Source organism: Meleagris gallopavo, chromosome 3 (genome assembly GCF_905368555.1).
Source record: "Meleagris gallopavo chromosome 3, MGAL_WU_HG_1.1, whole genome shotgun sequence".
Classification (NCBI taxonomy): domain Eukaryota; kingdom Metazoa; phylum Chordata; class Aves; order Galliformes; family Phasianidae; genus Meleagris; species Meleagris gallopavo.
The window spans coordinates 20,134,362-20,149,158 of NC_139406.1; the positions used below are offsets into that span (position 1 = coordinate 20,134,362).

General features: G+C 34.7%; 1 long non-coding RNA gene across 1 annotated transcript in view; it reads right to left on the reverse strand.

Annotated features, from left to right (window-relative positions):
• The window catches only part of LOC146544627 (uncharacterized), an 82,594-nt gene that overhangs the window by 43,702 nt on the left and 24,095 nt on the right, over positions 1-14,797 (reverse strand). The window lies entirely within an intron of this gene.

Consider the following 14,797-nt stretch of genomic DNA (forward strand, 5'->3'; position numbering starts at 1 on the left):
TACATTCAAATTAAGTACATTATTTTTATACACATAAGCAACTCTACCAAAAATTCTCTAAACTATACTGTTCCACTTTTATCACCAGTCTGGTGACCTTCAGTAATAACCTTTTTCTTCTCTCTTCTGTGAAGCTCTTCACATGTGTTGTAATGACTTGTGAAATTCTCACAGAAGTAGGTCTACAATAGCTCCATACAGCAAGTCGTGGGGGAAAAAAAAACAACAACCAACAAATTAACACCCTCCAATCACGGAAGCTGCACAAGTAAATGTTTATCAAGTTTTCTGCTAGCATAATGGTCTACATTTATGATTTTTAGTTTATGACAGAGGCTTAAGAGAGAATTGACATTTTGAATTATGTGCGTATTTTTTTGTGTAAATATAACTGAAATGTTAATAAACTTACTATAAAAAGAAAGAGGAAGAAAAAGACTGGATAGGTAGTGCAGCAGATGTGATGTTGACCTCCAAAATGGATGTAAGTTTTATATTGCTTTAACTTATTTTATTAGTATTATTATCAGTATTCAACAAATTTATAGAGACTGCATTAAAGAAGGTTACAGTAAAAAAACCTGTTTTTTGTTTTCTACCAGTGACCTTACTGTTTCAGTTTAACAGAAGCAACATATAGGTTGAGTAAAGAGATATCTACGTGCTCTGTACTGTCAGCAAGGGGGCCATCACTACAGAGCAAACCCGTACATATAGGAAATACTGTGACGTGAAACTCATTCCTGATAGCTTAAATGCTGCACATTTCAGGATCAAAACAAATCTCTCAGGCTTTGTCTCACCTTATGTAGAAGATATGTATAGTCATAGATAGCACTTGAATTAAATTTTAGATGCAAACAAGATCTTTTTGGAAGCTTGAGTTATAACCAGGAGTGATGGACACTGTAATTAGTGTGTAGAATTTAGGAATGTATGACCTAAATTTGTTACACACGAGTCTATTTTACTGTTGACTTTACTCTGGTTTATCAAGTTCAAAAACCAGTTGTTCCATCCCTGCATAAGTCAGGGATTAAGACAAATTAATTTTAGTCTTCAAATAGTCCATTCTGTTTCAGGAATACATACTTAATGTGTGATTTAGATAGTAACGAAGTTCTTAAGATGTCAGGTTTTCTATATTAGATGCTTTATGGCTAACGTTTTTAGATTAAAGCCGATTAGCTCACTATTTATTTTTTTATTCCAAATAACCAAGTACCTACAAGTGTGAAAACTGAAAAGGCAGAAGAAACACATACACAAAGTCAATTTTAAAATACGAAAACTTGTATGAAAACTGTTTAAAAACAAAGTCTTTTCTAGGCTTCTCAACTATTCTCAACTTCTCTACTATGAGAGTGACAGAGCACTGGAACAAGTTGTCCAGAGGGGATATGGAGTCTCCTCTGGAGATATTCAAGACACTCTTGGTTGCTTTTCTGTGCAATCTATTGTAGGGAATCTGTTTCAGTGGGGGGGCTGTACTAGAGGATTTCCAAAGATCCTTTCCAATCCCTAAAACTCTCAGTGTGTGTGAGTGAACTTTTGTGTTAAGTGTATTAACGTGTGCTGAATAGCAACACTGAGGAAGAAAGGTTCCTGTACAATTTCCGAATATATGTTTTTAGACTCCTATAATTTTTCAAAATTGCAATGAAGAAGGAAGAAAAAGAGTAGCACTTCTTTAAGTAGAATTACAAAGTTTCAGGGTGCATGTGTCCTTAAATTTATCCATGTTTTCTTCAAATTTGATGTAGGCAAAAAACACCTCATCAAATACAAGAGCTAGCTTGGCATTATCAATTAAAATACAATTACTTTTCTTTGTTGACTGTAAGCTATCATAATTCTTTGAATATTGATTTCAGATTTTATTTCTCCTTGCTCTAACAGTAAAATTAATTCTGTTACATTCTCAAAGTTAAGAGAATTATTTATTTATTTATTATTAAGAATTTTAAAGACATAAGTTAGGAAATATTAGAGACTGTTTGAATGATTTCTAAGTTCTTTTTTTAAACTTATCTCATATTAACAATGTCTCTGACATAAACCAAGGAAAAATTCTTCCAATTAGCAGTGATTTTGGAAAGAGTTGATTGCATCTATAAAGCACATTTCTTTTGAAACTTCTTCATTGCTAATAAAAAGGGTCTTTGACATTTTAAAAATCTTTAAATTTGGCAAAGAGCTTATGAAGTGGTTGTCAATGACATGATGTCAGAATGTAAGTACTCAAAATATAAAAGTGCTAGAGATTTCAGCTGATGTCGTATTTTAGAATCCATAGTCACTAAAGTGTTTAGTTAAGTGCATGCTTTCATCTTGAAAACCTGCAGTTAAAGAACAAGTCTGAATACTAATGTTCTGATTCTGCTCTCATGGGCATTGATATTTTCACTGACAAAATCCTGTACGAGGTCACTGAAGTTTCATAAATATTTCACATCCTTGCAACTGAATACAGAATCGAACTAGTATATTTTTCTATTAAAATGGATCTAAATGCAATTTTCTGAGTTTCATCTTGAATGAAATTGTATTTAAATAGACTTCAGAACCCCAGTGCTACTGACTCAAATGCGAAATACGTCAGAAAAAGCTGCATTTAACATTCATTAAAATGCATGACACTGTCACTGGAATGCACATTTTAAGTACATGTTGCATAAAATAAAAGGTAATGAAACAGTGCTTAAATGCCAAATATATGCAATGGCATTCTTCTATGATCATAAAATCACAGAATCATCTAGATTGGAAAAGACATTCAAGATCGTCAAGTCCAACCACCAACCTAACCAACTGAATCCTATCTAAGTCACATTCCTTAATGCCACACCCACATAACTCTGAAATACCTCCAGGGACTGGGACTCCACAACCTTTCTTAGCAGCCCATTCCAAGGGCTGTTTTCTCTCTTTGTGAAAAACTTCATTCTAATATTCAATCTAAACATCCCCTGGAGCAAACTGAAGCTATTTCCTTGTATTCTATAACTCATCTACTGAGAAAAGACATAGACACCTTTCCCACTGCAATCTCCTTTCAAGTAGTTGTAGAGAGAAATGATCTCTCCCCTTAGCCCCTTCCTCCCTGTTTCCCTAAGTTGCTCCTCATTGATACAGCACTGTAGCTCATCCTAGCACATTCCATGGCAAGCACCAGACACGAAAGCTGCACTGACAAGGGCTGTGGATATTGCCCTGAATCTAACTGAAAGGAAATACAAGAATGGCAACATGGACATGACAAGTGGAGTATAAATAAGAATACTGCAGAAAAACATCCACAGTGCTGTAATTCTTCTAACTTAGTATTCATTTCTCAAAGAATATTAATTAGGGGCTTGGATAGGTAAAGTGAAAATAAACTATCTTTTCACATTGTAGTTATAATCCTAAGAGAGCTGACTGTTTCTTATGAATGTGATGAATGGGCAATCTGACATACAGTGGAAGAATCATTAAGCTTCAGAAGCAACACTTCATTGAAATCAAACTAACTCTGAAGAAGCAAACTGGATTTCTGAGGAGCTCGCACCAATATAATCTCAATTAAAAACCTACCCATCTCTTAAATATAAGGACTAGAAACAATTCTGTTACAATGTCCAGTGTTGGCATTTGGAAGTTAACATCTTCTGTCTCTGATTCAATTTTTAAATTTATATTACATTATAATAAAATGCAATCATAAAGAATTTAACTCCAATGTCTAAAGCACATAGAATACTTTCAAAAGAGAATATTCTTTTGTGAATAACTGTAAAATATTTTATTTCCCCTCTCACTTTGAACTAAAAGAAATTTTGAAATCTATTGTGAAAAAGAATTTTTTTATCTGCAAAGTACACATGCAGTGGGATATGGCATTATTTCAAGTGTTACAGATTTAAACAGATTCTTCTCTCTACTTTTCAGAATTTCTTACCTGCTCATGTGAACCAGTGTAAGTTATTTTTCTAACCACTAATAGTAACTTTACAAAAGCTTCTTTGTGTGCTGAAGCTGGAAATAGCATCATGAAAAGAGAGAAAATTACAGCAAGTTATGCTGCAGCTGCTGTTCAATCTATCTGCATATTAAGTTGTCTGTTGGTCAATTATGTTCTCCATAAACTTATATTACTTACCACTACAGCAAAGCTCATTACTTCAGTGTAATTCATGCATGTCCAACCTGCAGCTTGCATGCGGCTTGGCACAGCTGGCACAGCAGTATGTCTACTGCCCCGGCTTCCTGCTGCTGTTGTGTCACTGCCCTAGGAGTGCACCCATCACTCAGCAACAGCCAAACATTGGTGTGCTATTAATGGTGTCTGAGCTGCAACCAGGGCACAGGGAGAGCACAGAGCAGTGCTGACTCAAGTTATAGCAAACATCTGTGTGCATTTTGATTAATTGGCTAAAAAATGTCTTGTGAACAGCAAAAAACAAACAAACAAACAAGAAACCAACCAGGCAGCCATACATTCCCTGGGAATTTTCAAATGGAGTGTATAGAGTTGCAATCAGACATCCAGCTCAAAAATCTGACCACGTCTCTTCACTTTTATAAGCCCTCTCTTACTAGAGAAAAACATTCCTCACTTCACAATCACACCATATTCATGTTATCACATTTTGGCAGAACACACAATTGTGAACAACTATTTTCAAGGATGAAGCATAGGAAGAGTAAAGATTTGTCATAAGTCTCTGATGAACACTTTGAGAACTCACTGAGAATTGCAACCACTGACATTAAGCCAGATACTGATGCTTTAGTTTCACAAAAACAAGGTCGTATATCCCACTCATTCTTTGTTTTTTTTTTCTTTTTTTTTTCTTTTTTTTTTAAATAAAAATTTTTACTTATATGTATTAACTATATTATATATTTTATGAAGGCTGCTCCAGCTGTAGTGCCCCCTGTTTCATTATACTGGCCACGATGTTGGTGGAATGGCAGTAGAGATTGAAATTTCCCACCAATATTCCATTATATTTTGTAACAGTGTGACAGATGGTAGCAGAGGGGCAATTTGATGTCAACATGGAAGTGCATATGAAGAAATGTGATGCAACTGAATTCCTCTATGGGGAAAAAATGGCACCTACTGACATTCACTGACATTTGATGAATGTTTACAGAGACCAAAGAGTGTATGTGAGCACAATGAGACAGTGGGTGGTGTGTTTCAGCAGTGGCAACAGCAACAGTGGGTCACTTCTGTTAGTGCATATTTTTATGACCATGGCACGCAGGCTCCTGTTCATTTCTGATGAAAATTCATAGCTAATGGTGGTGATTATGTTGAAAAATAGTGTTTTGTAGATGAGAATTTGCTCTATCAAAAAGTATTATTGTGCTCCCTGTAAATACGAGGCATTACTTTTGGAGCGACTTTTGTTTATGCAGCCCAAGACAATTCTTGTTGATTCAGTGTTGTCCAGACAAGCCAAAAGGTTGGATACTCATGTGCTAAAGCATCGGTAAGTGACAGTAGGCAGATCTCCAATGATTAAGAATCCTTTATTTCTTAGGATTCTTCTTAAGATACAGCAAAGATCATTTCCCCCAATTAAGACGAAACCCACCCCCTTTATTAATCATTCAGGACAAATAATACCTACAAGTAACAGGTAAAAATATCTGCATCTTCTTTGATAGCTCCAGTTGAGTATTAACTTTCACTACACGTGATAATGCCTTCATTCACTTTAAGCCTTGAGGGTTATGATACACATTTCCCTTATGATCAAATTTACTTAATTTGACAGTGGATCCATACTTCACTCAGGGTGTCTACAGTCACTGCCCTTGCGGGTTCCCTTAATGTCCACTGAGTTTGGGAAAGTTGCCAGATTTTCTTTTCATATTGACTTGTAAAGGCTGTTGAAATAGCAACAACCAACAAATCAAACAAACAAAAACAAAAAGAAAACCAACCACACATGACCAGATAACTAAGATTTTCCTTTTGGGCTGTGTTCTTGCTATCTACACCCTTTCCTTCTTTCTTGTTTATTACTCTGTAGTAGTAATAACTTAAACAAACTCAACTAGTTAAGGTTCACCTGGCCCTTCTCATTAAGATTTGATCTGAGAAAATATAAGTACATACGTCCAAGCTATTTGAAATGGTTTCCTAATAAGACAATTGGGAAAACAAAACAAAACAAAACAGAACAAAATACCTTGGACATAATCTCACAGTAAAATAGATAAAATGTGTCGGACCTGGCACTAAACTGTCTATTTTTCTGCAATGATATAAAATAATTTTTAGATAGATAATGAAAATCTGAAGTTAGAAAAAAGAAATTCCAGCTGTCTAGTTTAATTTTTCTTATTATTACAAGTTGTGTTCTGTCAACTTCTACATTTTGTTCGACATAGTCATATCACCTCCAAAAGATTACAGTAGTGTATGCCTTGTAATCAAACTGCTTATGCTATCATGCATAAAGACATACATATTCTGTTTTGCTTAGTCACTGAGTCTGAATGTCAGAAAGAATATAGCTTCTAAAGGCTAATTTACTTAAGTGAGCTCATACAGTCCATCCACACAAATACTACTTACCAGTTTTTTTTCTTCTTTTCCTCCAAAACAAGATTTTAAATGGTGTGTTTAAAAAATGCTAGTTCAGATCAATTCATAATAACATTTACTTTCGTGATTCAATTTTTTTTTTTCCTTGCTATGGTCAAAACTTGAAAAAGTAGCCTACTGATGCACTCCGAAAAGAAAAGCACATTTACGGTATTTCTTTTTATTTTTTTCCCCTTGATGCTGAGGCTTTTGTGGCACATTGGTGCCACACATCATCCTGGGCCTCGCACTTGACAAAGCAATGGCTGTGTTACAGAAGGGCTTTGAGGGACAGAATATAAAAACACAGATATCAGAGCCTTTTCACAGAGGAAGACGAAGTTGGACATATTAGTTTCACCACGTGTGAGTTGAAAGGAATTTTGGAAACCAAGTATCAAATCTGTACATGTTCAAAGTTGGGTTTAGAGGCTCTCACAAGGGAAGAGATCTAATAATGGCATGGATCTATGCCTGAAGTAGAGGAATCTGCTACAGACCGATCTGCAGAGTGAAGACCTAAGAAAATTACAAAGGTTAAAAGACATTAGCTTAACCCCAAGTGAGTGGGAAAACAACAATAATAAAATCATGTTTTTAGCTCGTATTTTAATATATACCTCTGTCTGCTGAGGCGTTCCTTGGCATTTTGCTGGGTTGGACTTTCAGGCTTCATAGTAGATCCCCTAAATCACTGCTGATCTTATTTTCATTTATCATCTACACCGTTTGCCAATGAACAGCATAAAAGAGTTAAAATCTACTAGACTTAGGATCATGACATCTAAATTCACTTCTGGTAAACAAGCCACAGCATTTTTTGCAGACCAGAATGCTTATCTCAGGAAAAAAATTTGTATTTCCCTCTCCCAGGAATCTTCTCTAGAACAAATTATATACTAGGTGAACAGCTCCCTAGAGCAAATGTTAGTCAAAATGATCTCTTATACAATCACGTCCTCTGTGTTCATTACTGCCATTAATTATATCTAGGAATGAAGCCATCAGCCACAATAAAACCTTAGTTAGTTTAGAAGCACCATCAGCCTATTCAGCAACAGAAGCTGCTGACTTATAAGCAGACTATTTTATTCCTTCACACAGCTTTCTAGTGAGTAGAAAATCAAATGCAAAGTCAAATATTTATCCTTCTGTTGTGCATTACACAACACACAATGCAATTAGGCAATCTGAATTGATGGGATAGGTTTTTCAGTGCTGTCTGGGAAAGGACAAAAAGACAGCACTAATTATATTGATTAGTTGGTTATAGGTTCTGATTTTGGTGTGTAAGGGATCATGTCTTCCTAAATATTTATTTCAATTATGAACATATTACAAGCAACAAAAGATGAAATATATATTTTTTAAATCTATCAGGGTTCTTAAGAAAGGAAATCTTCTGCTTGCAAGTGGATTGTATTACTCAGAATGTAGAAAGAAAAAAGCTCAATTATAATTATATTATCAGTAATCCCATGGTAATATTTTTTAATATGATCGAACAAACCATATATTGCTAAGGGTGTCTGATTTTGCACCAGAATTGCATATTTCTTCTTTACTTTCTTCTAACTTCCAAAGTTATAGCAGTGTGATAATTCTCTTAGGAGATCCTTATTGCATATTTTATGCTGGCACATTGAGGTTTCTAAAAATCCAAAGAATTGTGTATGAGAGCATATAAGAAACAGCTCTGGAGTTCAGTATGACATTAAGCTAGGAATATTTGAATTCTATTCATACATAGCGTCAATAACAAAATTCTGCCTTAGCAAGTGGAAAAATATTACCAGACTGGAACCTACACTGCTTTCTGTTTAAAGATGGATATTCTTAAATTTGTTCTGTCCCATTCAGATTGTGAATGGGAGTTCTGTCCAGCATGTATTCTCACAGACCTGTTTAAAGATGCCTATATTTCTTTGTAATATGTACAACTAAGACTTCTTTTCTTTCTTTCTTTCCCTCTTTCAGTATTATACATAATTAGTACAAAAGTAATGTATCCTATTTTATTATACTGGCCCACAACATCAGAGACAGATATTGGTGTATTTTGTTTGTTTCTGTGTGGCAGCAGAGGAGCAGGATGATAAAGGAAGAAAAGATGTGAAATTGAATTCCTCCATTTGGAAAAGATGTCACCCATTGATGCTTGCTGAATGTTGATGGAGACCAAATGGTGAATATGAGTACAGTGAAGTGGTGGGTGGTGCAATTCAGTAGTGGTAACAGTGATGTGAAAGACAAGCTATGTTCTGGACATCCATGCACAGCTGATTCTTCAGAAAAAGAAGAGAATCTTTATCTGCTCATCCATGTGAATCAGCAGATTATGACCAGGAAACTGCTTACAGGGAAGGATATCTCCGTTAGTGCATTGAAAATGGTGGTGGCAATGCTATATTATTATAAATTTGCTTCAGGTCTATCCTACAAATGCTCACACAAGAACAGAATGAACACTGTATGCAAGTTTATCAGGACATATTGAACCAATACAAGGCTGAAGGTGATTGTTTCCTGTATCACTTCATTACTGGTGACAAAATGTGGTGTCACCACTACAGTCCGAAGATAAAACAGTAGTCCGGGGAGTGGTGACGTATGAATTCCCTGCAGAAGAAAATTTCAAGATACAGCCCTTAGTGGGTAAAGTGACATGCACTCTATTTTGGGATAGAAAAGGGGTGATCTTTCTAGATTTCCTGAAACTCTGACAAAGCATGAACTTTGCTACACTGTGATGCTGACTAAGCTGGAGGCTGAGAATTCGCTCTATCAATTAGCGAATAGTGATACTGTTCTCTTTGCAGCTGTTCTATTTATCTATGGAAATAAATAGGAGCCATTACTTTTGGAGTAACCTACATACACATTTGCATGTTTACTTGGATTGTAATGTTCATGCATGCATGACAAAACATTTTGTATTCTGTATTGCTGTGCTTACACTCAAAAACATTGTTTGTAACATACTCTTCTGTTAAATATTCATTTAAGTATTGCAGATACCTGCATAGCCCTGCCAAAAAGGACCTGGGAATACTCGTGGATGGAAAGCTGGACACAAGCCACCAATGTGACCTCATAGCCCAGAAAGCCAACTATAACCTGGGTTGAATCAAAAGAAGCAAGGCCAACAGGTTAAGGGGAGGTGACCCTGCCCCTCTGCTCTGCACTGGTGAGACTCCACTTGGTCTACTGCATACAGATGTATAACCCTGAGAACAGGAGAGACATACACCTGTTGGAGCATGTCTAGAGGAGAATCACAAAAATGATGCATGGAATGGAACACCTCTCCTATGGGGACAGGCTGAGAGATCTGGGGCTGTTCACCTTGCAGAAGAGAAGGCTCTGACCTGACCTGATAGAGGCTTTTTGGTATCTAAAGGGAAGCTACAAGAAAGAAGAGAACATACTCTGTGGTGACAGAATAAACAGAAACAGTTTTAAGCTTAAAGAGGGTAGGATGTAAGGAAAGTGTCTTACAGTGAGGGTGATGGCATACTGGAAGAGATAGCACAGAGAGATGGTAAAGCCCTATCCCTGGAAACATTCAAGGCCAGGCTGGACCAGGCTCTGAGCAACCTAATCTAGCTGGGGATGTCCCTGTTCTTTGCAGGGGAGTTGATGACCTTTAAAGGACACTTTCAACTCAAAAGATTCCTTGATTCCATAAGAAAAACAAACAAACAAACAAACAAGCAAAAACATACAATGTAGAACTACTTCTTCCTTATAAATGCATTTGAGTGTTGTAGAAAAGCATGGCCTCTCCTCAAGACTGCATACATCTGATGTATACTTCAAAGTGGTACTAATTCATGTTTCCTTGCGCATGACAGTATAATTCAAAACTATCCATCTAGTTACGTTCTCACAAGTACATTAAAATAGGTGACTTCAGTGTAAATACAAAAGTGGTCAGGAAAACACACTTAACAGTTTTGCTTAATAGATAACTTTGTACTCTGCAACTTTCCTGTTGTCCTAAATATTGGACCTGGTAGTTTGGTTGTGTCACTTTATAATTGTAGCATCAACAGTATCTGTTGCAGTCAGTTGAAAATCCAAACAGAGGCTGCATATTTCTCTATTAAAGTATTTAAATGAATTTCTCACTACAAGTGATGTTTTGGGATTCTTAAATCTCCTGGTACATTTCTGCGGGAACTTTTGTTATTTTTTGTTACCACTTACACCTGTTTTTTTGTTATTACTCCTCCTTCTTTTCTGCTTTCCTCCATCTTTCTTCTCTATTTCAGCACTCATTTTTACCCTCACTGTTCTACGCCCTAATCTTTTGAACTGTTTTTCTACATTTGTAGCTAGCCAGACTTTGGATCATTTGTGAATGAATTTAACATAACATAACGTAACGTAACATAACATAACATAACAAAAAAAAAAATAAAATAAAATAAAATAAAATAAAATAAAATAGGAGGAAGATTGTAGTTCTCACACCTAGTACACAGAGACAACTGGCTATAGATTTGAGAAGTCCTGAGGAAAGCTAGAATCTTGCCTTCTCCAGTTTCCTCTCTGGCTGTTATTTGAATTTGTTCAAACTGTTCAGGCATTATGTAGCTGGAAGGAGTACAGTAAGGACAGGAGGGAGAGGAGGAAAGGATAGCAGAACAAACTGTAAACAATCACAACAAAAACAAAGGTCCACATATCCTATCAGAAGACTATAATACAAAGCATGTAAATGTAAAACCTCAAAACTGAAGGTCTAAAGTTTCCAAATAGCAAATACGTAGAGATGGAAGAGTCAAGCTAAAGGTGTTTCAAGACCACAGAATATGAAAGGTGTTCCTAACTCCCTTAAATTATAATCAGAAAACCTAACTAACAAATGTCATGAAGAAAAGGTGAATGAAAGGAATTGTAGGAAGACATAAGTACTGAAATTTCTTCTTGAAGTTATGGCTTGCACCCTCACAATAAACAGAGAACTTACAGGAAGTAAAGAAAGATGAATTTTATAAATAAATAAATAGGATTAAAATGAGCATTACCTCTATCAAAACAGAGGTTAAACTCCTCACAGTACATTTTTCTCTTTAATTTTTTTGCAATTTTTGAAGTGTACTAGCATATATAAGTTTTAGTACTAAATTAAGTTGTTACTTAAATTAATGTGAGAATGATGTACTGGAGAGATCTCCACATCTAGCATCAGAATTTTAAAAAAATAAAATTGTTATGGAATGACAGTATTCAACACAAGAGCAAAGACAGAGTAACTAATGTAAACCCAAGCATACTACTTTTTATACCCAGATTAGAATCTAATCTTGAAGTGCTTAGCCTGTGAAAATAAATAGAAGATAAAGAAAATACTTCTTGGAAAAGAAAATCTCTATCCAGAGCCTTGGGAAAACTGGCACGTGAAATCACAATTCCTCCAACAAATAATTTATACAACTCTACCCCACTGGGAATGGTATCCTAGCAGCATTTGCAGAAAGATAGTATAGCAGCAAAAAAGAAAAGGGAATCTAGGCAACTAGAAGTCTCAAAACATGGTGTGTTTTACATAAAACCTTGAAGTAAAAGCTAAAAAAAAAAAAAGTACGTGGATAACATTGTTAATAAATTCAGTAAGAATTTACTAAAGACAGAATACACCAAACCCTTTTGATTTCTTCACATGATTTCATTTCAATATGATAACAAATTTTGTAGGCAAGAATAAAGCTATGTACCTACTATTTGTCATTTTCAGGAAATCTTGGTATATACTGCTAAACATTAGAACATTATCTGCTAAACCAGAACTAGACTGGATTAGTTCACAACTAAGTCAATAACTACAAAATATACATCACATGAAATTTCATTAAAAAAAAAAAAAAGATATCTGATTCATTTTCTTTCACTCTTAGCATATTTTACAGAGATCTATTTTCCTCTTTAGTACTTTCCTAACATCGTTTTCCATTTGCTGCTCTAATTGAGATTTTCTTTCTTAGCTCAGAAACAATTGCACAGTACAACATTTACTGTACCACTGGTTCAAACGCTCCTGGGGGTTATGATTACAGGATTATAATATTATAATCATATATATATATGATTATAATTATATGATTATATCTTGTTTGCTTATTGCTTGTTAAAAATATATATATGCAGAAGACAAATGTGAGAAAGGAAAAAGGCAGAGAGTAAAAATCCCTTGCACATTTCCTATTAAAAATAAAACCAAACAACAAAAAAGTGACTTCTTTGTTCTTGTTGTTATTATTGCCTCTACAGTGAAGAAACTGTTAGGAAGAAAACCTACACATATTGTACTGTTCAGTTTCATTTTACTCTGCTGTCTCTTGCTGAGCTGCTTACCAAAAGATACCCGTAAGACAAGAAAAAAATACATTTGAATATATTTGTCCCACTGTTCTTGATCAGCATGTTCACATAATAAAAGTGTTCCATTAAATTGCAATGTCTAAAAGTAAGTATAATTCCTGCTTCTGACCAGTAACTCTTACCTTATTATTTTCAAGTAGAAACAAACTGAAAACAAGCAGAGATCACAGTGTGTTACTTTGAAGTCAGTGCACAAAAGATAAAATAATTATTGCAAGATTCTTGTTAAGGGTAACCTTCCACAAGAAACTTGGCTGAGTTATCTATCTATGAGTTTTTGACAGCAAATTTATTTTTTCTTCTAGGGAATATTTTTGAAGAAAAAAGACAGAGGGAGAAAAAGAGAAGGAAGGAAGGAAGGAAGGAAGGAAGGAAGGAAGGAAGGAAGGAAGGAAGGAAGGAAGGAAGGAAGGAAGGAAGGAAGGAAGGAAGGAAGGAAATTAAAACAAGTAAATTCAAGCAATTTAGTTTCAATTAAGAGGTGTTAAACTCCACTAGCCTTGAGAAAGTGGACTTAAAACACAATGACACTGATACTTTTTGTACGCAGAATATCTTGAAATTCTTGTAGAAACCATTCCTTTAATGCCAGTATCTCAGGAAATACTTCTAGTTTGTAACATATGAAATGATTTTTCCAAATAATCAAACTGAATTTTTACTACATCAAGCTTATAATAATATTTATACAGAAGATGATAAGAAAGAAAAGAAAGAAAGAAAGAAATTCTAATAGGAGTGCACAATATATATCATACATATATGCACACACTTTATATATCTTAGTGTATAAATTGGGTTTTTATTAAAATTTAAATATAAATTTAAGTGTAGTAATTTCCAGAATAATGAATTAACATTTCTCACGTTGCTGTTTCTGTCAGTTTCATCTCTCTGTGCCGCCCCATCACAGGTCCTGCAAAAGAGTCTGTTCCCTTATTTCTTGCAGGTCCCTCTTAGATAGTGATAGATACAAAGATACTTTAGATATGAAGTGGGAGACAGAAAGAGGCAGATTTCACAGACTTCGCATCCAGAAATATCCTCTATGTTCTGGTTAGTAGTCAAGAGATAACTGTTGATGACTAAAAATACACTGTGTACTTTCTTTTAGTCTATAGTTCATTGACTGATTTGAGCAGTGTTTTAACAACAGGAAAATTATTAGCTAATAGAATAAACATAAACAGAACTGCAACTGGGGTCTCTTCCAACCTCTTTTTCTTCTAATCTCATTGATCACACCACATTATTTAAAATAAGACTAGTCTTTTACTTAAACAGAATGCAAACGTCAAACTTGCTCATAAAAAAAAGTTTGAAATATGAGACATTTAATAAATGAACCATTATGATTCTTGTTTCCTTCTCTTAACCTCATATAGCTAACAATGTTGAAACCCTTTTTTTATGTGTTTGCATTACAAGACCTTTCGCTGAAGCGAAGTGTCAAGAGATTTTTCTTTGTTTCTCACTCCAATAGTTAATAATAAAGGAAAACACATCCGAACATTTCTTAGGCAGAAAACCAAGTAGACAAACCGAAAAGAAGTACTATATAGGATATACTTGGAAAAAAAAAAAAAAAAAAAGATTAAAAGAATGTGTCTAGAAAAATGATTTTACTTATTATATATTTTCCTTATGTGTATGGCTATCTGAGGAACTCAAAACACAGCTCTAATTTTTTATAGTAGTTTACATCATAAATAACTTAAACCAGCTTAATCTGCAAATTTTTAATGTAGCAACAAAGTTACTTTCAATATTTTTATCTTAATAAATGCTACAAATCAAGTTCTTATACAATAGTGCTAATAAATC